This window comes from Arvicanthis niloticus, chromosome 11 (genome assembly GCF_011762505.2).
Source record: "Arvicanthis niloticus isolate mArvNil1 chromosome 11, mArvNil1.pat.X, whole genome shotgun sequence".
Classification (NCBI taxonomy): Eukaryota; Metazoa; Chordata; class Mammalia; order Rodentia; family Muridae; genus Arvicanthis; species Arvicanthis niloticus.
In genome coordinates this window covers 11,685,032-11,709,095 of record NC_047668.1, presented here as the reverse complement: position 1 = coordinate 11,709,095, position 24,064 = coordinate 11,685,032, and the positions used below count along the sequence as shown (strand labels likewise).

Here is a 24,064-nt window from a genome sequence, read left to right as displayed (position 1 = left end):
GTGTGTGTGTATGTGTGTATGTGTATCTGTATATGCATATGTATATATTATAATACATATGGAAGCTTCTGCAATGGAGGGATTCCTTTTCAAAGAACCTTTAGTGTTAGTTGTCCTGCTCCATATTCCCTACTTTACTTTGCTCTACTATTTCCTTCCCCACTTAATCCTCTTCTTCTAGTTTACTGCTTATCTCTTCATAACACTGTCTTCTATCTCTTTCCTTCCCACTGATCTCTTTCTAAATACCTAGCCTCTGTCATTATTCTGATTGAAATACACGTATTTAAAGCTTAAAAGTTAACATCTACATATATGAGAAAATATGTACTATTTGTCTTTTGTGGTCTGAGTTACTCACTCATGATGAGTGTTTCAGGCTCTATCCATTTATCTGAAAATCTCATAATTTAACTTTTCTTAATAGGTGACTAGTATTTCATTTTGTAAATGTACCACATTTTCATTATCTGTTCATCAGTTCATGAAGACCTAGGCTGTTTCCAATCTCTAGCTGTTATGAACAGAGCAGCAATGAACTTGGATGAGTAAGTTGTCTATAATGAGCTGTGCAGTGGATGAAGGATGGTCTACATGGGTCTTACGGTAGACGGAGTTTCAGCTTTTTGTGGAACCAGCACACTGACTTCCGTCGTGGCTGTACTGGTGTGCACTCTCAACAGTAAACATCCTCACTAGCATGTGTTGTCGTGTTTGGTTTTACTGATCTTCGCCAGAATGGCTAATGAGTGGGATAAAATGAAATCTCAACATAGTTTTAACTTGCATTTCTCTGATGTCTAAAGGCATTAAGCATCTTGTTAAAGGTTTCTCAGTCATTTGTGTTTCATTTTTGAAAATTTTTGTGATATACCTCATTTTAAAATAGTGTTATTGTTACTATTACTCTTTTGATGTTCAGAATTTTAGTTCTAAATATTAGAATTTAGTCTAAACATTAACCCTCTATAAGACGTATAATTGGTAGTTTTTTCCTCATTCTGTAGGCTTCTTTTTTGCTCAAATGATGGTATCTTTTACTATACAGGTGTTTCACAAGTCTCATTTATTAAGTGTTGGTCTTAATATTGGCCTGTGCTATTGGTAGTCTATTCAGAAAGTCCTTCCTGTGCCAGTGACTTCAGGTCTATTCCTTACTTTTGCTTCTCTGAGAGTCAGACTATCTGTTATGTTAAAATCCTTGATACATGTGAGTGGCTCCTGTGCATGGTGATAGATAAGGACCTATTTTCAGTCTTCTGTATGCAGCCGTCCAGTTTGAGCAGCACCATTTGTTGAAGATGCTTTCTTTTCTCCATGATGTATTTTTGGCTTCTTTGTAAAAAACTCAAGTATCTATAGATGTGTAGAATTATGTCTGGTCCTCGATTCATTTCTACTAATCAACATGTCTTTATTTCTATAGTTCTGTAATACAATTTTAACCCTGGAATTGTGATACATCCAATAATTTAATTATTATTTAGGATTGTTATAGCTATCCTGGATTTTTAAAAATGTGTTTCAATGTGAAATTGATTCTTTTTTTCAGCTTCTTTGAAGAATTGAATTGGAATTTTAATGGGAATTGCATTGAATTTATAGATTGCTTTTTTAGGATTGCCATTTTCACATTATTAATCTACGATCCAAGAGCATAGGCAGGAGATCTTTCCATTTTCTGTTTTATCTCCAGTTTTTCTCTTGATGTCTTGAAGCGTTTGTTATACAACTCTTTCATTTGCTTGGTTATAGTTATTCCAAGATATTTTTTGAGGCTATAGTGAGTGGTAGTATTTTCATGATTTATTTCTTAGTATGTTTGTTGTTTGTATATAGGAAGGCTATTGATTTTTGTGTACTAATTTTACATCCTTTTACTTTGCTGAAAGTGCTTATTAGCTATAGTTTCCTGTGTGAGTTTTAGGGTATTTTATGTAAAAAAAAAATCATATCACCTGCAAATAAGGGTTCTTTGACTTATTTTCTATCTGTATTCTATTGATCCCCTTCAGTTGTCTTGTTGCTCTAGTTAAAATTTCAAGCACTACATTGAATAGGTATCAAGAGAGTGGACAACCTTGCCATGTTCCTGATTATAGTGGAAATGTTTTGAGATTCTCTCCACTTCACTTGATTTTGGCTGTTAGCTTGTTGTAAGTTGTCTTTATTATGTTGAGATATGTCTCTTGTATCTCTGATTTCTCCAGGACTTTTATCATGAAAGGGTATTTTGTTAAATGCTTTTTCTGCTTCGAATAAGATGATTGCTGCATCTAATTAGTCTTTTTTAACTTTTATTCTCTTTATGTGGTGTTTTATGGCTGTTGATATATGCATGTTGAAGTATCATGCCTGCATCTCTGTGATGAAGCCACCTTGATCATGATGGATAATCTTTTTTAACTGTTCTTAAATTTGGTTTGTAAGTAAGATTTTTTTTTTTTTGCAATTAATATATAATTTTCTTTTGTTGAGTGTTTTTGTAGTTTTGGAATCAGGGTAATAATGAGTTTGTAAAAAGAATTAGGAAATGTTTTCTTCAGTTTCTATTTTATGACATGATTTGGGAAGCAGCAGCATTAGTTTTTCTTTAAAAGGCTGCTAGAAGTCAGTGCTCAATCTGTCTTGGGATTTTTATTTGTTTTGCTTTTGTTTTATTTTCTTTGTTTTCTGGTTATGAAACTTAGTTACTGCTTCTATTTCACTAGGGGTTATGGATCTGTTTAAATTCTTTATTTCATCTTGTTTTAATTTTGGTAGTTGTATATATCAAAAATTTCCACCATTTTTTCCAGCTTTTCCAGTTTGGTGGACTACACATATTCAAAATTATTTCTGGAATTTTTTCAGTGTTGGTTGTAAGCTCTTCTTTTGTTGATTCTTTGTTTTTGTTTGTATTTTATTGGTTTAAGGCTTAGTTTGATTATTTCTTCCCACCTACTTTAATGGAGTATTATTTCTTCTTGTTTCATTAGAGATTTCAAGTGTGTCATTAAGTTATTTGTATGAGATCTTCAGTTTTTTTATGTAGGTATTTAATGGTATGAATTTCCCTCTTAGAACTACCTTAATTATGTCCCATATAATTGGGTATGTTATGTTTTAATTTCCATTCAGTTCTAAAAAGTTTGTAATTTCAGTTTTATTAAATTTGTTGAGATTTGATTTGTGTCCTAATATGTGGTGAATTTTGAGAAAGTTTCATACATGGGTAAAAAGAAACCATATTCTTTAGTGTTCAGGTAGGACATTCTGTAGATCTCTTTGGTTTATGACATTACTTAACTCTACCAATTCTGTTTAATTTTATTCTGGGTGACTTGTCTGTTGGTTACACTTGGACATTAAAGAGACTGTCAGGTGATTTTAGCTATAGTAGTGTTTCTGGTTTGAACTTACATTCACTTGAGTTTGGTGTACACATTTTTAGAACTGTAATATCGTCTTGGTGGATCCTCTAATTCATATGTATTGTTTTTCCCTATTTCTTCTGATTAATGTTAGTTTGGAACCTATTTTGTCAGATATTAAAACAACTATGTCTGATTTTTTTCTTAGCTCCATTTGCTGGGAACAGTTGTTTTTCGTCTTCCTCCCTAAGGTAATGTCTGTGCTTGATGGGCAGATGCATTGCTTGCATGCACCAGAAGGATGTTCTTTAATCCATCTTGTTCTTTAATCCAGTCTGTTAGCTTATGTCTTTTTATTGGGAATTGAAACCATTAATATTGAGGTATTAATGAGCAGAGTTTTTAACTCCTGTTATGTTTTTGCTACGGTGTTGGCTTCCCTAGCCCCCCCTTTGGTGAACTGTTCTGGTTTTATTTATTCCTTTTGTCTTCTTGGCTGTATGTATCTCACCATTGGACTGAAGTCTTCTTTCTTTGGTGGAGAGCAATTACCTTTTTTTTTTTTTTTTTTTTTTTTTAATTGTGGAAACATTTTATTTCCATTAACTGTGCTTGACAGTTATGCCGGGGATAATTGTCAGGGCTGGCATCTATGATCTTAGAGATTTTTGAATAGCCGTTCATGTCCTTCTGGCTTTTAGAGTCTCCTTTGAAAAGTCTGGTATTATTCTAAGGGGTCTGCCTCTATATGCATCTTCTTCTTTTTCCTTTGAAGCTTTTAAAAACCACCCCTGCTTTTTTTGTTTTTGTTGTTTATTTTTTGGTCTATACATTTGGTGTTTTGATTATTATGTGTTCTAGAAAATTTTTTTTGATCCTGTTTATTTGGCATTCTGTATACCTCTTGCACCTTGATAGGCATCTCTGTCTTTAGATTGGGGGAATTTCTTCTATCATTTTGTTAAACATACTTTCTGCACCTGTGTTTCTTCCCCTTTCTCTAAACCTATTATCATATATTTGGTGTCTTATATTTCCTGGGTGTTTTGTGCCCAGATACTTGTTTAGATTTAACATTTTCTTTGCCTGAGCTGTTCATTTCTGTCTTGTCTTGGACACCTGCAGTTCTTCCCTGTCTTTCAGTCCTTTTGTAATTCTTACCTTTGAGTGTTTTGTCTGATGTCTAAAGTTTTTATCTTCCACTTTTATTCCAGTTTGTTTGTTTTTTCTTTGTTTGGTTTTTTTTTTTTTTTTTGTGATCCATTTTCTTTGTCAGTTCTTTTATAGCTTGAATTGTTTTCATTATTTCATTCAGCTGTTTGTTTTCACAGACTTCATTAATGAATTTACTCATATCCCCTTTAGGGTCCTTGAACATATTCATCATTGCTATTTTGATGTCCCTGTCTTGGGTTTCAGGTAAATAACTTTTGTAGGGCCCATTTCTATGGGACTGGTCGATTCTGGTGGAGGCGTATTGTTTTGCTTGTTCATGGTAGTGCTGTTGCACTGGGCTCTGGGAAGCTGGCAGTATGATTTCTGAAGTATTTCTTAAGTATCTGGTCTTATCTATATTGGGAAGATTGTCTTTCCATTCTCTGACTGCTATTGACTACTCTCAATCCTGTCCAAGTGTGGCAGTTGTGAGTGTGTGTGTGTGTGTGTGTGTTGGGGTTGGGGTTGGGGGAAGTCCATATCATTTTTCCTGTCTTTGCATTGATTGAGAAACCTGGTGCTCTCATTTCATTAGTTGAAATGAGCAATTTGAAGACTACAAAATGGGCATTTATCTCAGCACTTTAGTTTTTCACTGAGCCGATAAAAAATTGTGTGTGTGTGTATTTATAAATTAGTATATATATACATATATGTGTGTATATATACATATATATATGTATATACATATATATGTGTGTATATATACATATATATGTATCTCCATTCCCATTCACTTATTTATTTATTTATTTTATATCCAGATTGTAGCATCCCTTCTCCTTCCAGTCCCCCTCCTACACAGCCCCTCCCCTAATACCCCCCTCCTTTTCCTCTGACTCACAGTGACACATCAAGTCACTGCAGGACTGGGGACATCCTCTCCCATGGAGGCCAGACAAGGCAGCCCAGTTAGGGGAACTTGATCCACAGGAAGGCAACAAAGTCTGAAATAGCCCCTGTTCCAATTGTTGGGGGAACTTTAGTTTTCTACTAAGCCAACATTATGTATATATATATATATATATATATATATATATATATATATATATATATATGTGTGTGTGTGTGTGTGTGTGTGTGTGTGTGTGCATTTGTTGTTGTTTTCTTTTTTACTAAATTTTTCTGTGGTTTTTATTACTCAGTTTTCTAAGACCTTTCTGCTGGACTCTATAGGATGATCCAAATGATCCGGAACTATTGAATGCTCAGATATTCTCCAAAGGCTCAGTGTCCAGACTCATCTTTAATATCACCCGCCACATTTGTACTGACTGTAAGCAGTACTTGGCCAATTTTCAAAGACATCACTGTCCGCACAGTAGGCATGGTGGTTAATGATAAAATATTGGTTCTCTGGCAAGAGAGAATAAAAAGCTCTCACTTACAGCCTCCAGTTCCAGTTTTCTGTAAATGCCCTATCTATAACTGATTGCTTAAGGAGATGGCACTGCTTATCTTCAAGTTCAAAAAGGCCATAGTGGCCTTTCTCAGTCGGCTTCAGTATTCCAGTTAGGGAAGCAGAACTGAATAGTGTCTGTCTTCTGTCTGTCTATCATCTATCTATCTATCTATCTATCTATCTATCTATCTATCATAAATGTGTGCATTTATGATTCCTTTCTGAAAGTCAAATATATGGTTCTATAAAAAGGAACTATCTACAATGGGGATGTCCTTTAAAATAAAATATGAAATATTTTGGATTTATAAAGTTATGAGTTGAACAGATAATGAACTTGATGACTTGCACTATAAGTAATTAAGGTGCTGGTGCTGCTTCCAGGTGTAGCATGTGGCCGTTGAGCAGCTTAGTGAGTGTGGTGGTTTGAGCAAGAATGGCTCCTGCCTTACATATTTGAATGCTTAGTCATTAGGGTGTGACACTGTTTGAGAAGGATTAGGAGATATGGCCTTTGTGGAAGAAGTGTTTGACTAGGGGTAGGCCTTGGCTATTGAAAAGTCCACACCAGTCTCTTGGCTTTGGATCAGGATGTAGCTCTCTCTTAGCTACTTCTCCAACTCCACGCTGGCCTGCCACCATGCTTCCTACTATGATGATAATAGACTAAGACTGAAACTGTAAGCATGCCCCCAATTAAATGCTTTCCTATACAAGAGTTGCCAAGGTCATGATATCTCTTCACACCAACAGAACAATGAATAAGACAGCAAGAAAGATTCTTGGTAAAGTTGACAGAGTGTATCTACCTTATTTGTCATATGCACTAGATTATTGTTAATAACTTAAAATTTTCTTAATTGTTAAATCTAAAGTAGGGAGTAATTTCAAGATGTTTGAGTAAAATACATTTTTTTTCAGTTACTTCTTGCTAAAATGAAATTTGTAGGCCTTTCTCTACATTACATACATTGTGAAATCCTGTTTGGTAGGTATGTGCATAGTATATTATATGTGTACATCACTTATCAGATATTCTAATATAAAAGGAAATACTGAAAATGGCAGAAGAGAATGCTCATTGTTGGTTCTGGAACAAATTGTTCAGTGAGTTTTTCTAGAAAGTGAATTCTGTGCATCCTTGTTTTAAAACATAGTCAGTTGTGGGAGATTGCAAACTTAGTCAGAAATGGAGAGCATCATTTTACCCATCTTTAAAACTCATCTTTTATGATTCTGTGCTCCAAAGGGGACAAGACCTCATAGAAAGACCAACAGTCAACTAACCTGGATCCTTGGGGCTCTCAGAGACTGAACCACCAACCAAAGAGCCTACACGGACTGGACCTAGGCCTTCCCTCTCTCACTTGTAGCAGATGTGCAGCTCAACCTTCATGTGGGTCCTGAACAACTGGAATGGGGCTATCCCCAAAGCTGTTGCCTGTACTTGAGATATGTTCATCTAGCCGGGCTGCCTTGTGTGGCCTCAGTGGGAGAGGATGCACCTAACTTCACAGAGACTTGATGTGCCAGGGTGGAGGGATACACAAGGAGGCCCCACCTACTCACTCAGAGGAGAAGGGAAGTGGGAAGCAGTGGGCAGGATGTAAAGTGAATAAGTTAAAGAAACCATTTCGTATGATTCACACCACCACATTCTTGTGTCTTGCTCCTGTCTCTCCTTATTTTCTTCTTGCTCAAGAATAATGGAACTGAGAATTCTGTCAGGAAGCATATGTTTGCTTGATTTTGAAATAGTTTCAATACTTAAAGCAGGTTAAAATTTATTTTCTGTTTTCTTATTTGTAGTTTTATAAGTGGTTTTCTTACAAAACTCAAAATGTTAAGTTATTAATACAAGAAAGTGTTTTGTAGCAATTATAAATTTGCATATCACATGAATTAAAATTTCCTAAAAGATATAACATTCTTTTTTTAAAATGAAAGATTGCAGTGTGCTAGAAGAGGAAGATGTCTCTTTAAAATAGCGTATATTAATTAATTTATTTATTTAATACTTTTTCTGGATGCTGTACAATTATATTCCTTAATTCTGTAGAATATTTTAAATTCAGTTAATTTTCTAATTTGAGATAGTTTTTGAAAAAAATAATTTTTCTTAAAAACAGTTTTGATTTAACTGAAATTAGTTAACTCAGTCTTTCTGGATTTCTGACGGGGTTGAAGACCTATAGTCTCATAGCCAATCCTGGCTATTTACTTTGAGAGAAAAGATCTGACTGGATGCTTTTCAGGTGACATTCATTCTAAAGCCAAGAAAAAAAGCCAGGTTCAAAACTAAGTGTTTTAGTTAGGAGAGATGACAGAGGTTTTGGTTAGTCAACAAAATGATGGACTGGGTATTAGGACTATCTTGTACCTCACTGGTACAATTAGGAATAATTGCTCTAATTGTATTTTGAGAGAAAAGTTTTATTTTAACAGGAAGGGTGATATGTAGGAGGAGCTAAGGGGGAAGGAGTACTGAGAGGAAGAGATGGAGTAAGGAGAGGAGAAGATGAAGGAGAGGAGAAGCTAGGTGATGAGAGAGAGAAGGGGGGGCATGGAGGCAGATATTCACGTGTCTCCACCAGTCAAAGACAGTTTATATATCTAAGTTGGGTACTGGATTACACTTCTGATTGAGCATTACCAAACTTATAAAGCCTTTGATTAACATTTAAAAAAATGTATAAAAGCAAAAAGGAAAGGGGGCATGTGATAGGGGTTTTCTAGGGAGAGGAAATGGGGAAAGGGAATGGCATCTGAAATGTAAATAAAATATAAAATTAAAAAAAACCAGTTTTGATTGAATGTACATCTCTGTCCTAAGAAACTCTTTATAGTTTGGTAAAACAGAGATACCATAACAAATTTAATTTGTAATTACATTTTTTTCTTCAAAAAAAAAAAACTTATAGTTTGGCTTCTTATTTATGGTTTTCCTTGCCATATTGAATTTTTATCCTAGCTATAGAATAATTATTATATACATACTTTTCATTAATGAAAAGTTTTATTAGTTTATTAAATTGACTCTAAAAATTACTTGAGATGGTTATAGTTTCTCAGAGAAATAGATGGTATTGGCTGCAACCTTGTTGTTATTATGTAAGAAATTCAAGCTATAATGCAGATACTTATTTTAGTATATTTAAACCTTGTTTGTAGCAGTTGCATTCCATAATTTAGAAGCTTTCCAATTGATAGAGTAAAATGCATAGTTTGCATGCACCATTGCTTGTTCTGTAGTCTTTGGGAAGTGCTTAACTAAACACTATAAATTATGAAACTGTTCACGTGTTCAAGACTCAGTTTAACCCTTGGTATTAATTAGGACTGTGCCTATTTTCATATACACACCTCTGTTTATGTCTTTCTTTGTTACTGTGTAGAGTTAAACTTTAGAAACTATGGAATATTATTAAATGGATTTTTTTTTTCAGTGAGAGAAAACTATTTATTATTGTGATATAGAATCATTTGGATACTATATGTGCTTAGTTTTTAAATTTATTTTAGAAGGATTTCTCTGGGAGCTATTTTACTTGATTTCAAGTGGCTGTGCTTAACAGTTGTCCTTAGAGGTTGATTTGACTTGCGCTAATGCTTTTTACCTTGGCCACGCCAAGCACTTCAGTTGGTTACGTGGCAGTGTGAGCTTTTGTGTTCAGGAGTATGCCATTGCATCAGAACTTGGCTCTCACATGAATCTTAAGAAAACAGGCTGTTTGTTCCCCCAAGAAACTATTCTGTAAGCTGACTGTTTTTATAGTCTGCTCTGTTCTAGATTAAGTGATTTAGTTTAGTTTGGCTTGGGGCAAAACGTTTCAGGATATTTTATAATATAGTATATGATTAGCCCTCTGAAAATAATACTAGTTTTAAAGTTTTTTTTTTTTTTTTAAATTACTGGCTTGTGTCATGTACATATTCTCAAGTGTTATTTGTCACTTGCGTTGAAGTTTCAATTCAAAATGGCCTATGTTCATTTTCTTTGCCAATTTTGAAAGTGTAGAACACCAGATGTTTATTTTTTTCTTAACTTGATGACTTTTCATGACTATTAGGGTTGCTCAGAGAAGGGAGGGGTGATAAATGAATGAATAAATTTGAATGAATGTGTGGGATGAGTTAGCGTAAGGAATTGACACTTGGCTTTATGAACGTTCACAAGTCACAGGATTTGATTTGCAGTCACATGCTAAGTATGGAGGCCCTGTAGCACAGTTCCATCCCCAGTCTGTAGGCCTGGGGACCAAGGGCCTTTATAGTGTAATTCTGAGTTTGAAGCCTAGCATCCTTGACTCCAAACAAAGCTGGCATTGAGTGTGAAGACTGTTGCAGTCTGAAGGCAGCCAGGCAGTTTTCTCTCTGTAGTGCTCAGCCTTTTTTTTTTCTGTTCTGCAGGTCTCCCATTGACTGACTGTGTGGCCCACTAATAAGGAAGGACAGTCCATTTTAACAAGTCTGTCGATTTCAGATGTTGGGCTTATCCAGATACATCCTCGGGACATATTCCTTGGTCAAGCAGCTGATCTAGCCAAGTCGGCACAATGGCTTTATTGATAGGAAGTAGTCTTTTAAAAAAAAAGAAACTTGTTGCGACTAAAAATAAACTAATTAATCTAATTAATAAACTAATTAAAATAACATTTGTAATATGCCAAAGAGGAATTATATGATGTAGAACAATAGTCATAATGTTGAGTAATTTATTTTTACTATAAGTTTTAAAACTTTTGACTCCCGCCAGGCAGTGGTGGCGCACGCCTTTAATCCCAGCACTTGGGAGGCAGAGGCAGGTGGATTTCTGAGTTCAAGGCCAGCCTGGTCTACAGAGTGAGTTCCAGGACAGCCAGGACTACACAGAGAAACCCTGTCTCAAAAAAAAAAAAAAAAAAACAAAAAAAAAACAAAAAAAAAAACAAAAAAACAAAAAAAACAAAACACTTTTGACTCCCGAATTTGGAGAATATTATAAAGATAAATGCTGATCCAAGAAATGTAGGTTTAAAAAACACTTGTGTTAGACATGTTGACATATCCTTTTAAATGAGCCTGTGATCCCTCTGCTCAGGGAGCTGAGGCAGAAAGCCTGTTGAATTTGAAGCCATCCTGTTCTATGTAGAGTTCAGGGCAGCATGCGGACATGCAAGGGATGGCATGTAGCTCAGTGACTGGTGCTCGCCTGTGTGCCAGGCCCTAGGTTTACTCCTCGGGACTGTAATGCACACTTGGTTAATCGTCAGGAACCCTTATCATGCATAGCTATAAATTTGTTTTGAGCTTTTTCATATCCGTAACCCAAGCAAACAAATAACTGTAACAAACTATAATTATAAATATAATTATAAATTATATAAATATAATTATAATTATAAATTGCCTGCTAGTTGGGCAATAATGTTTTCAGTGTTTCAAGAGGATCATTAAAGATAGCTTACTTTCCATTTGCATTGGCTGTCTCTGGTGAAATGTGATGCCTCAATGGGTTCCAGGCAAATCACAAAGTTACTTACAAATGTTTAAATTTTAAATAAAAATGAAGACTGTAAAATAACATTGTACTTACAGATATGAAATGAAAACGAACATTTCTTTCTCTGATTGTTACCATCTCTTTGTCTAACTCTAAGATCTTTTCTGCAGATAATTAATTCACAAGTAATTTCTTGTGTGTCCATGTTTAAGAAAAATACATGCCTATTTAAGTATATTCAGATATAAATATAATTAAAATTTTTGTTTTTCATGTATTCATATACTATTTGTCTATATGTTTTGACAAAGAATATATTTCTTTTTTGAAAAGCATACATATTTTTTCTTTTATCTTCTGGTAGGAAATATTGATACAACAATCACCAAGTTCTACCTTTATTTACCTGACTCAAACAAAACAGAAGACACAATGTAGCCTCAACCTCCTCTAGCTTTTCAGTCTTTTGTATCTGTTAGAGCAGAATCTGGTTCATAGAATAGTCTACAATATTTTTTAGAAGAATCTTCCACACATTGCATGTATGGCTCTTATATTTATGGCATAAAACTTACAGATTGAATATGTCATAGTTGGATCACATTTGATTTAACCAGTTCTTTGTTCATGGAAATTCATGCTCATTCCAGTGTCCATTTGTCTTCTTTCCATCTTGCAACTGTTCATCACATACCAAGTGCTTGTTTCACCTTCTCCAAGGGTACAGAGATGCAGAAACATCAGGGGTCTGTTTCTGTGTATCATCCATGTATAACATTGTTGAGATGTATCAGAAACAAAGAGATAAAACCTAACCAAATTAGCTCCATAGAGACAACAGCATAGGTAATGTAATCTTTAGATAAGATGGCGAGGCAACTTCTTTCTAAAGTGATGACTTCTTATCCTAGTCCGTATAATGAGAAAAGCTGTTCAGAGGTCTTAGGAAGAGTCTTGGTAGAGGGAAGAGTGAGTAGAGGGACATCAGAGAAAGAATAAGTCAGGCCCGTGTGGGGGACAGAAATACAGCATGACTGGGGGAATATTAGAGACGCTGCTGTGGTTATTTCTGTACGCAGAAACACTTCACAGGTTTTTTTTTTTTTTTAAATAAACACATTAAGTTTTAGAACTGTAAGGTCAAATAATATGTGATTTTTTCTTTTACTTTTTGTAACTTGAGCCAGAGCCACCTTTCTTCTGTATGTTTTTCTTTGAACCCCTTGCTCTCCTGTCTTTGAGGACCATTAGTTGCTGCAGTTAGGCAGTAAGTAGGTAGTTGGCTGAAGGAAATTTTTTTGGAAAAAGAATGCATCAAGGATTGTGAATATTTTAGGGAATTTTCTGCAATAGGATGAAAAGCTAAGTAGGTCGTATACATAGAATGTCCTTTGTTATATCTCGTGACAAAGATAATTGGATCTTGATTCATGGTGATCCCCTTTGGCCATTTATTGAAAGTGTTTCCATAAAGAAACTGTCAACATACCTCAATCTAGAAAACATAAAATTTGAACTTTATAGTTGGATATACTGTATTGTTAAAAATGATTCCTAGTTTGACACTTGGATTTAACGTGTAAACTCATGATTTGATCAGGGGGACATTATATTCTTTTTAATATGCAACCAATCAAAGCCAGTAAAAAACCAAAAACAATAACAGAAAACCCAAAAATACTTGTGAAATTGTAGTTGTTATGAAAAAAGTTATTTTATATTTGAAATAATTATTTTAAAAAAACTCTGCAGAGCCTGGAGAGATTTCTCAGTGGTTAAGAGCACTGGATCTTCTCTCAGGGGATTGGGTTAAATTCCCAGCCCCAACATGATGGCTGCCTGCCATCTAAGACTTCAGCCTCAGGGGATCTAGTGCCTCTTCTGGCCTCAGTAGGGACTGAGCATGCATGCTGTCATACATGCAAACAAAACATCTATATGCATAATTAAAAAAATCCTGAGTGCTGTAACACTGGAGAATGATATCCCATTTTAAAAACCCTTCTCTATAAAAATATTAACTTTTAAAGGTCAAATGTTAGAATTATTTATGATTTATTTTAGCCAAATCTGAAATTTCAGACTGGTCTATGAACAAATTTTCTTTCATGAAGTGTTTTAATGCTGAGTAAGCAGAGGTAGTCACATTTGAAAGCATAGAGATGTTTGTTTAAATATTTTCAATTTAATTTTTTTTTTTTTTGAGACAGGGTTTCTTTGTGTAGCCCTGGCTGTCCTGGAACTCACTCTGTAGACCAGACTTCAATTTACATTTTTATGTGTAGGTAATTGTGTCACAACTGAGATTCTCATATACTTACAGAGAAAAAGGGGTGTGCAGTTTGCTTAATCTTTTTTTTAATTTTTATTTTATTCTTCATAATAAAACTCATCCCTTGGAGAATCTGAAGTAACTTGGAGGACTTAGATTAGGAGTTTCGGATGGAGATTCTAACTAACCAAGGCTAATGTTATATTCTGTTCATTTTGTTAGTTTTTCAAAAACAGGTCTAGTACAACTTACAATTTTGGTCTGAAGTTAATTTTGTTTTGCATATTGAACTTCATGGAAGTTACTAATAATTAAGCAATGACTTTTATTGTCTATAAGTTAACATTTTTATTAAGCTGAATTTATCTGATTGCCTACTCTAAAATCATTCAGTTATCTTTAATATAAATCTATATTTTTCTGAAACTAAGTTGTTAATATGAAGTTCTTAAGGACAATAGTCAGTATTTTATTATCCTTAACCCTAGTCTTCAAAAGGATGGAAGGGTCAAATTTGTTATACATTCTTAGACATATATTCCTGTTACAGTATATAGAGATATCTTAATTGTTTGGATCTCTAAAACATCTAATTTTTGCTTAAGAATATGCAAATGTGCTATTAAATCTGCTTTTTAAGATTTTTCCAGTTTAATGTCTGAATCCAAATTCATAAAGAGTTGGAAAAATGAGATGTCTGAGCTATAGGATTCACAGGGATTTCATATGAAGCCTATTTAATCAGGATAACACAGTTATTAATATTCATAATGTCAGCTGGAACACAAATGACAGACTATGAGGCCTAAAAATTTTACTTGGTGAATTTATTAAAAGTAGCTTAAAAAATTAATGGAATTTAAGTAAAGTTGGTGAATATGAAAATCGTGTTAGCAGAAAAAAATCTCTATTAAAACTTTCTTTGAGATCATTTTGCATTGATGTCTTTTGACAGATTTCATTGGTACTTAAAGAAGATAGATGCATGAATGGTCATTTAAGAGGATTTAAACACATTGGCACATTAATTTTTACATGAATAATAAGTACTTTCCAGAAGCAATTAACTTACAGTGTACAAGATATGAATTGGGAAATAAGATTCTGACATCAAGGTCAAAGAAAATGTGCTGTACATTTTAAACTTAGTGGCAGGACATTCTAATATTTTGATTTATTTTTATAGTTTACATAAGAAATTATTTTGAATGTGATTTTAATGCATTTGAGAGCAAATTAGAAGAGCATTGGCTTAGAATTTCTTACCTTCCCAAAGGATGATGGTGTAGTGGTAAACACTATCTGTTTGCATTTATTGAAGACAAACATTTGTGGCAACTGCAGAATTTTATTAGAGAACACATTTCGTTCTGCAGAAAATGGGAAGGGATACAGGCTGGAGTTTGTGTTGTAAATAGATGTTTTAACACGGACATTGACTGTAACATCTTTAAAATACTATAAGGAAGCTTCTTAAATGTGTGACCTTAAGGATCACCTGAATAGAACTTACATAGGTTCCTTTTTAATTTTAAGGTAAGAAGTTAAAAAGTTGGGAACTCTGTAAATAAGACCAGCAGGCATTTACCATACTGTTTTTATTTTTTATGCTTTAAATTATTCTTGAGCTTGTTAACTGATCCATAGTTAAGAACACTTGCTGTTCTTCCAGGAGGCCTGAGTTTAGTTCCCAGCATTTGCCCTGGGCAGCTAACAACTGCCTGCTACTCTAGCTCCAACGCACCAGCAGACGCCCTCTTTTGGTCTCTGCAGGCATGCACATATTTATGGCACCAGTACACATACAAGTATGCATAATCCTTAAAACTATTCTTATAATGACAATTTTACCAGTCATTAATTTTTCTTATTGAACTTAAAAAAAAAAAACTATCTTAGGCCATGATGTAAAGTCATAATACACCATGTCAGTTTACATTTTCCCACAGATATTGCATCATGTGAATGCATAGCTTAGTTATGAAATATACACCCAGCATTGACATCCAGATGGGTGCAAGATGTTCCACTTACAGTCAGTCAGTGCTATACAAGCATGCTTTCTTTTAGTGGTGGCGCATGCCTTTAATCCCAGCACTTGGGAGGCAGAGGCAGGTGGATTTCTGAGTTCGAGGCCAGCCTGGTCTACAGAGTGAGGTCCAGGACAGCCAGGACTACACAGAGAAACCCTGTCTCAAAAAACCAAAAAAAAAAAAAAAAAAAAAAAAAGAAAGAAAGAAAGAAAAGAAAAAGAAAAAAAGAAATTGCTCAGTTCGTTTGGGGTTCAGACAGAAAGGTTTTTTTACTGAGGAAAAAATTAATTTCATTGACTATATATTGCTGTAGTATAATATATTTATCTGGGCTTGTGATATACAAACAATGTCAAAAATTAACATGCTATTTATTTATTTTCCAGAGGCTTTTTAGTTAAGTTTTTAAAGAGGAAATCTTTGGCCCTGAGAAATTCACTTATCTGCCCAGAAGAGGGCAGCATTTTACTACATCAGGCTTATTAAAAAAACTGCCCTGCTTAGGCTGTCAATGTTTCTTGTAATTACTCCCAGTATATTTGTTGCTTGCTTATGAATTAACTTGCATTTATGGAACTAAATCATTCCAATCATTTAATTACACCTGAGGAGCTGAACTATAATTGCCTGCTTCCAACTAGGATCTGATATGGCTTGAGCAGTATTAATTTGGTGTTTACTTTTCTGAGTGCTAAAAGCATTAAAATGATTGTGCAATGGGATTACATTTTACTAATTGCTGGCATTCATTAGCTGGGTAAATGATGAGGAAGAGTGACCGTATATTGCAGAGGGATAAAATTATGGTTTTAAGTAGTATATTACTAAGCACATTAAGGCCTGTAAGACATGCTTTAAAATACTCCAGAGGTTATTAAAGACTGTATTTTCTACATGTCTTGCTATATGAATCTCTTATTAAAATACTGCAATTATTATTAACCTTTTTGGGCAATATGTAGGGAAATAGCTTCATTGACTAGAACATATTTCTTTGATATTAATAACTTCCTATATTTTCAGCTAATCCAAAAGTAAATGAGGAACTTAGAAAAAGATTGCCAACTCCAGGTCAACATATTTAGAGAAAATTGGAAAAGAAGAAGCTTACTACAGCTTTATTTAAGTACTTTTTAAAGAACACAGGGTTCTGGCTATGAGGTAAATCTAATTTCATTCTCCTTTCAAAAGAAAGGATGAAAAAAGAAAAATCAGAAGGAAGGAGCCTGTATCACTTTTTATCATGTTTATTAAACAAATGCAAAAGAAAAATTCCGATGATTTCATTAAGTTCATGATTTAAAATTAAAGAATAGTAATCTCAAGTTTTCTTTACAGGTCTTAAATGATTTATATGAATATCTGTGTAGTAAATTCAAATCAATAAACTTGAAGTTTTAGATATGAAGTTTAAAGCATTAATAATAAAGTTTTTAAACAAATGAAGTTGTAGTTGGAGAAGTAAGTCAAATAAATTATATAAACCAAGAAGTAAGAATGTGTAAAAGTTTAATCTGTATTTATGAAAACATATCTGTGAAGAAATAACATTTTCCTGAGAAGAAGACTTAATTTCACCTGTAGAAAGACATTTAATTTTCCTACCACAGATGTTTGAGAAAGCCATCTATCCTGAAAATCTGTTAAATAAAGGTAAGATTTAGGAGTGTTTTGATATATTGTCTTAAGTTTATTTATCTAGAGCTGGCTTTATTTTAGCTTCAATCTCGGAGCCAAAAGCAGAAACAGTGCCAGAGCAAACAGGAGGAGAAGTGCACATGGAGGGCCGGTCAGATGGTGGGGTGCTAAGTGTGAAAACCAAGCACTTCGTGTGGTGGCAAGTCAAGGCACAGAATGAGTGCGTTTGGCCTACCAATATATTATTCTAAAATAACAAGTACACACACTCTCATGAATGTGTACACACACATACACACACACACACACAAAGGAGACCCACACAAAGAGATTTATTGCAAAAGGGACACAAAGACACAGAGACATACACACATAGGGCAAAGGAATCATGTGCTCACAAAGAGAAAGACAAAGAAAAGATTTTAAGAAGAGGGGAGAAGGATACATAGAAAAAGAAACAAATAGACATAAAAGGCTAGAGGTGTCTGGGACAATGATTGACTGAGATAGAGGCATGTGGAGGCACTCTAAGAGAAAGACACAGGGTGACAGAGGTATACACGTGGAGGTGCACATAAGGAAACACACATAGTGGCTTAAAGAAAAGGATAGATACCAGAGTAGGAGAGACACACATCATGGAGGAGACAGCAATATGCAGTGAAATGAAGAAAGGGGGAAGAGAGAACACAAAACAGAAAGGCACAGGCACATATATGCACAGAAAACAGCAACTCGCAGAGGCAAAAGACACCCAGAGTGGAATACTGTGGGATGGGGAGATAGACATGTATGTGGGTACAGAGGGAAAGGCACACACGAGAAATGCACAGAACAGACGGGGACAGACTGAAATGCAGAAACATGCGTACAATAAGGCACACCCAGAGAAAGTATGAAGGGGAACAAGTCAGATCTGCAAAGACAGCAATGTGCAAAGATGTACAGATGTGCAAAGACTGACTTTCAGACAGACAGACACAGGCAGAGATAGAAGACAGGTATGCAGACAGAAACAGAGTAACAGTCTAAATGTTCAGGCAGTCTGTTGCTGAAGGGAAAGGAATATATAGGAAATTTAATATGGATTCCAGTAAAGTTCTGAACATTTGGAATTCTTAGGAAAGAAATAATTTTGAACATGTTACATATAGTTTAAGGCTTAAGATATTTAGACATTAAATGTGTTAAATTCATCTAGTCTATTTCATCTCAGTTTTATCATGTAAAAATAGGGTTTTCATTAAAAGACTTCTCAGTCTTTTTTTTTTTTTTTTTTTTTGTTTGGGGAACTTTAATAAAAGTCTTTACTATATAAAGTAGTTAATTAAAGAAAAGAAGGTTGAAAGCTAATTTAAGGGATACTCTGATAACTGAGTAAGTTACTACATACTGTTTGGATGTATAGAAGAATACTGTGGTTTATGAATATGTTTTCTGACTTCTTTGTTTGATTTTGATTTTTATAGTTAAAACTTTCTGCTTATTCTGCCATTAGTGATTTACTTTCTTGCTTGAGACTCTAGGCTGCTTTTGATGAGATTATAATTCAGATAACTGATGGAGTTTTCTTTACAGTGGTAGTATACATTGTATATGTATATGGCCTCATTGCAAATATGTGTTTTGTGTTAGGACTATTTGCACTTAATATTGGTCTACTTTCTTATTTAAGTTTGTGATAAGAACTTTTGGTGTGAACTGAAACTAATTTGTTGTGGCTGTTTTCTCTTATTAAAATAAACAAGCAAACATTCTTATTTTGAATAGCTGAGACTATTACTTAGGTAGAAAATAAAATAAGACAAATGATTATGTGACTCCCGTTTACCTTCTCTAGTCTTAGGTCAAACAGTGTTGTGGTAATGGATATGCTTCCACAGGAATCTCACATGTTATCTTGATCCTAAAGTTCTATCACACGGAGATATTAAAGCCTATTCTTATGGATAATCATCTTATTGAATCCTATTTTACCTTTGTAAAAGAAAAGTAGCCTAATTAAAACTTATACTATATAGCCATGTCTTTTTATTGGCTTAAATTTTATAAGAAATATAGATGTGGCCTTTCTTTTTGTATTTCCTTTTTAATATGATTTTAATTAAAATATAATTACATCACTTTCCCATTTCTGTTTCCTCCCACCAGCCCCTTTCATGTCTTCCCACTCACTCCCCTCAATCTTACAGCCTCTTTTTCTTTATAGTTGTCACGAATATATGTGTATGTGTATATGTATGCACACATATATACATACAATCTTTTACTAGATTTTTTATACAAATTTTGCTGAAATATTTTAATCGAAGAGTTTATTAGATAAAGTAGACACGAGCTGTGTGTTGTCATTACATACATTTTACAAAATGTGAACCTGAGAGATATGACATACGTGGTGGAGGTGTTTCAAAGCATCTTCAAGTTTTGTTAACCAGGTGAAGTGCAACCTTGATGGAAAGAATGGACTGAGTCTGTATCGCTAGCCGCAAGAGAGCCCCACGAGCACTGGTGCAGTCTGCTGGCCTCTTAAGGTTTCTGTTTGACAGGCTTCCTTTTGTATTTTTAAGAAGTAAAATGAAACATCAGGAAGAACTTAAATATGTGTTTGAACAGGTAGTTTTATGGTTGGTTGTTTAGTTTTTTTTTTTTTCTTTTAAGCAATTACCAGTAGCCATTTATATCTGTGCATCATATAGCAAGAGTTTTGGCAGCTGGGAGGAAAACATTTTGAGGAAAAAACTGTGCCTGCAGTGAACAGATACAGAATATCTTTCAAATTATTCTCCCAAGAAATATGACTATTTGTATAGCATTATGCATTACAATCAGTCTTAGAGGATTTAAAATACCAGAAAGGCTTGGCTGTAGGTTATGTGCAGATTCCATGCCACTTTGTTTAAGGGACTTGAGTACCTTACCTGCAGGCTTTGTTATCAGTGGGATGGCATAGTACTAATATCCATTTTCATATTAAAGAAGTTGCATGTCTCTTATGTGTAGTAATTTGGAATAGCAATATATATTTCAAGTATTTTCTTATATTAATTTGGGTTGTTTTATCACAGAAGTGTGATCCATGGGTTTGGTATAAAGTTCAAGCAGCCATTTGGGAACTATTTATGTATTATATGTGTGTAGATATATTTGCCATAGTGTACACACACACACACACACACACACACACACACACACACACTGCTAACAATAAGGGCTAGGTAGCAGTTACCTTTAGAAAATTGTGAAGTTTATTTAAATTTAGAACCTTTAGGGGTCAGTGTTCCCTAAGAAAGGTTAAAGAAGACTACAGTGCATATCAGAAACACGTTAGATTATCGTTTGAACATTTCTTACTCACTGAAGGTCAGAAATGGTGCAGATCAGCCAGCGTGAGGAAGCTTTAAGTAAAATCAGTACTCTCTTTACATTGTTCAATCTTGTTTTTCTGTAAAAAACCCTCTAGTTTAATGATTTTTTCAATATTATCTTTAGTTTATTTTATACAAAGAGGAGCTATGTTCACTTACATATTCTCAGTCTAACCCTACATGGGTTACAGAACTTTAAACTTTTTTATTTATCTTCAGTGTCTTTTAAAATGACTGGGATTCTACATCAGGAGTCTTTAGACTTATGTAACAGTGTGGAAATCCACCACCCAACTGCTTATGCTAATAGAATCTAAATATTGCACTTGATTGGAATCCAAAAAATATTTTCAGAAATATTATCTTAGTAAATTGATTAAAATTCAGCTGTTACTTTCCTATTTTAAAATTACTCTAGATAATATCTTATACAGCTATGGTTCTTGGTTTTTTTTCAATACACAAAATAAATAGTCACAATTTTTCTGCTATAAAATAAATCAACTGGTCATGGTGGTGCACACCTATAATCCCAGCGCTTGGGAAGTAGTGGAAAGTGAATCAGGAGTTCAAGGTCATACTTAGCTACACAGTGGACTCAGGACAGCGTGGGCTACATGAGACCTTGTCTTTAACAAATAAGTTAGTAAATAAAACAAGGCAGAAGATGACTCTGCAGTGTTACGTCAGCTTCTTACTGAGTCAGAGTATGTTTCCTTGGTGACGTGGAGTCTGTGCTACCATCTATCTCTTACAATTGCCTAGCTCATATTTGTCTCTGCAGGCATGTGTGTGACCCTTTCGTGTGTTGGGAAGTTTGGGTTTTGTAATGGAATTCCAAGTCTGATTTATTAACATCATTTTATAAGTAGACAACTACAGAGGCTCACTAGAAAAGCATCTCTGTTGCTTTTAGACGGCATTGTTCATTATGAGTAGAATCTCAGTTTTGTGAAGTAGTTTATTGTGTTGAGGAAGGAGGAAGAAAACAGTTCTTTAACTAGGGGAGATGTCTGTTTCCTTCCAGTGAGATAGCTACTAGAAAAATTATATTCCCTGACATTATGATCATATGCTTCTATACACTGCAAGTTTGATAGATGGCTAACCATTCTGTTCTAAGTTGTAGAAATTAAATCATATTAAATAAAAGGCTTTGTTGTAAGCAATGATGTGTTTTTCCTAAATAAATGAACTCACTAGTAATTGTGACTTTATTTGCTGCCTGTGTCTGAAAGAAGATAGATAGATACATTACACTTGCACTTCATTAATTTCAGTAAAATGGAATGATAGAAATAGCACAGATTTGGGAGTGAGAAAAGCTGTTCCATACTGTAAGTCTTACTTAGCACACACCAAGACTTTGGTGCAAGTTTTGTAATCCTTACCTTACATGTAGGGTAATGAAGAGGTAGTTCTTTATTGCTACTATGAATATCGAATTTGGAATATCAATTTCCAAAACAAAAAATGAGGTTATTTAATGGGTATTTAACATATATGTTATGTGTATGATAAATATCATTTTCACTTAAGTGATGATCATAGTTAGAGATGCTAGAAACAAAAATAAAAGACTGCTGGCATATTTTATGAAGCCTTTAAATAAATTGTGATGTTATTCCTTATATCTGTGAATAATCAATTTATTAAAAGTTCAAAAATATTATAAACAATATATATGAATATTAGTTTAATAATTTTATATTTGTATTTAATGTTCAGTATGCCATTAGAAACTTGATTTTTCAAAGAAGCATATAAAATACAGACTCAAAAATTTATTTAGAATATATGAATATATATTTATATAGAGAGAATATAGTATATAGAATATAGAATCAGTAATAACTAAGTCTAAAATGCCTTTTATATCTACTGAAATTCTGATTGCAAATAAAAACCTTTAGACCAGTACCATTGGCATACAGGCTTAAATGCCTATTCCTGTCTGCAAGTACAAATTTAAAATTGTATTTTATGATTTTATGCGTGCCTTAAAGGGGTTGTATAAAGAACAGGGCTGCAGTGTAATTAAATTTACTATTTGGCTTCATATGACTTGGCCTAACAGATGCTAGTAGCGTTTGTACATGAGCATCTAGAGTGTCAGATGGAGGTTGGGAGGAGGCAGGTGACCAACAAGGACCGACTGCCTGAGGAAGTGCGACTCTCCCCTTAGAACAGTGGTTCTCAACCTGTAGCTCGTCATCCCCTTGAGGGTCAAATGAGCCCTTCACAGGGGTCGCATATCAGATATCATGAATATCACATGAATATCAGATATTTACATTATGATTCAAAACATTATAGTATAGAATAGCAATCAAAATAATTTTAGGACTGGAGGTCACCACAACATGGGAAACTGTAGTAACGGGTTGCAGCATCAGGTTGGTTGAGAACAGCTGTCTTAAAGCAGTGTTGTAGAATGTGCTCTTTTTCTAAAATATCATTTATTTTAGTATGTTTAATTAATAAGATTCTGTGTTTCTGAATTTTTAAGGTTTAGTATGAATGATTCTGTTTCTTCTTGTGTCTCAGTGGAAGTGTATAAAATTTATTTATATAAGGTAACATATTTTTAGCTGGTTATAATATTTAGTATAGACTGTTTTCACAGATATCATTTCTGATATGAATATGTCACATAGCTGAGTTTATAGTAGGTTCTTTTAAAAATATTTCTTGGCAGTTATTTTTTATTAGCTTTCATTTCTTTCTTTTAAGATCACACCAAAACTGAGAGAATGTCACAGTGTTTCAATCTACCTCCTGTTTCCACATATGTACAATCCCTTTCACTACAGACATGCTGGCCACTGTGGGATGTTGGTTATAATCCATAAACCTAACCTAAGTTCTCAATAAGGGGAACTTCTGAGAGAATACGAATGTCTGTCTCCCTCTCTCAATATCTCCCTTTCTTCCTTCTTTCTTCAAGGTTTAAAAAACATTTTAAATCAGTTGGGGTTATAATTGTTCATATGGAATTTTTAGTACACTTTTGGTCTTTCAGCTTACAGAATGACCATCTCTCTGAATAAAGATGAAATGTTAAATGCATCTTTTCATACACTTTCCTTTCCCACACTTCTGTCCCATTGATATAATTTTCTCCTTGGAGAACTTAATGCTTTTTTTTTTCTTTTACTTTGAAAATATTTGTATTATTCTTGAGAATTACATGCAATACATTTTGATCATCATCTTTTCCCTCCGTTAATTCCTCCTGCCAGATCAGCCTGAGTCCCCACCTGCCCCTCAGGCTTCTCTATTGAAATGTGGACACCCTGTC

The 24,064-nt window shown here is 34.2% G+C and overlaps 1 protein-coding gene across 4 annotated transcripts in view; it reads left to right on the top strand.

Moving 5' to 3' along the window:
* The window catches only part of Mipol1 (mirror-image polydactyly 1), a 281,225-nt gene that overhangs the window by 34,957 nt on the left and 222,204 nt on the right, over positions 1-24,064 (top strand). Inside the window, exon 2 of one of the 4 annotated variants that reach the window (XM_076941855.1) lies at positions 3,562-3,604. The exons of the other annotated variants lie outside the window; for them this stretch is intronic. The gene's annotated coding sequence lies outside the window, so the exon portion shown is untranslated. The remainder of the gene's footprint in view (positions 1-3,561; positions 3,605-24,064) is intronic. 4 annotated transcript variants of the gene reach the window in all.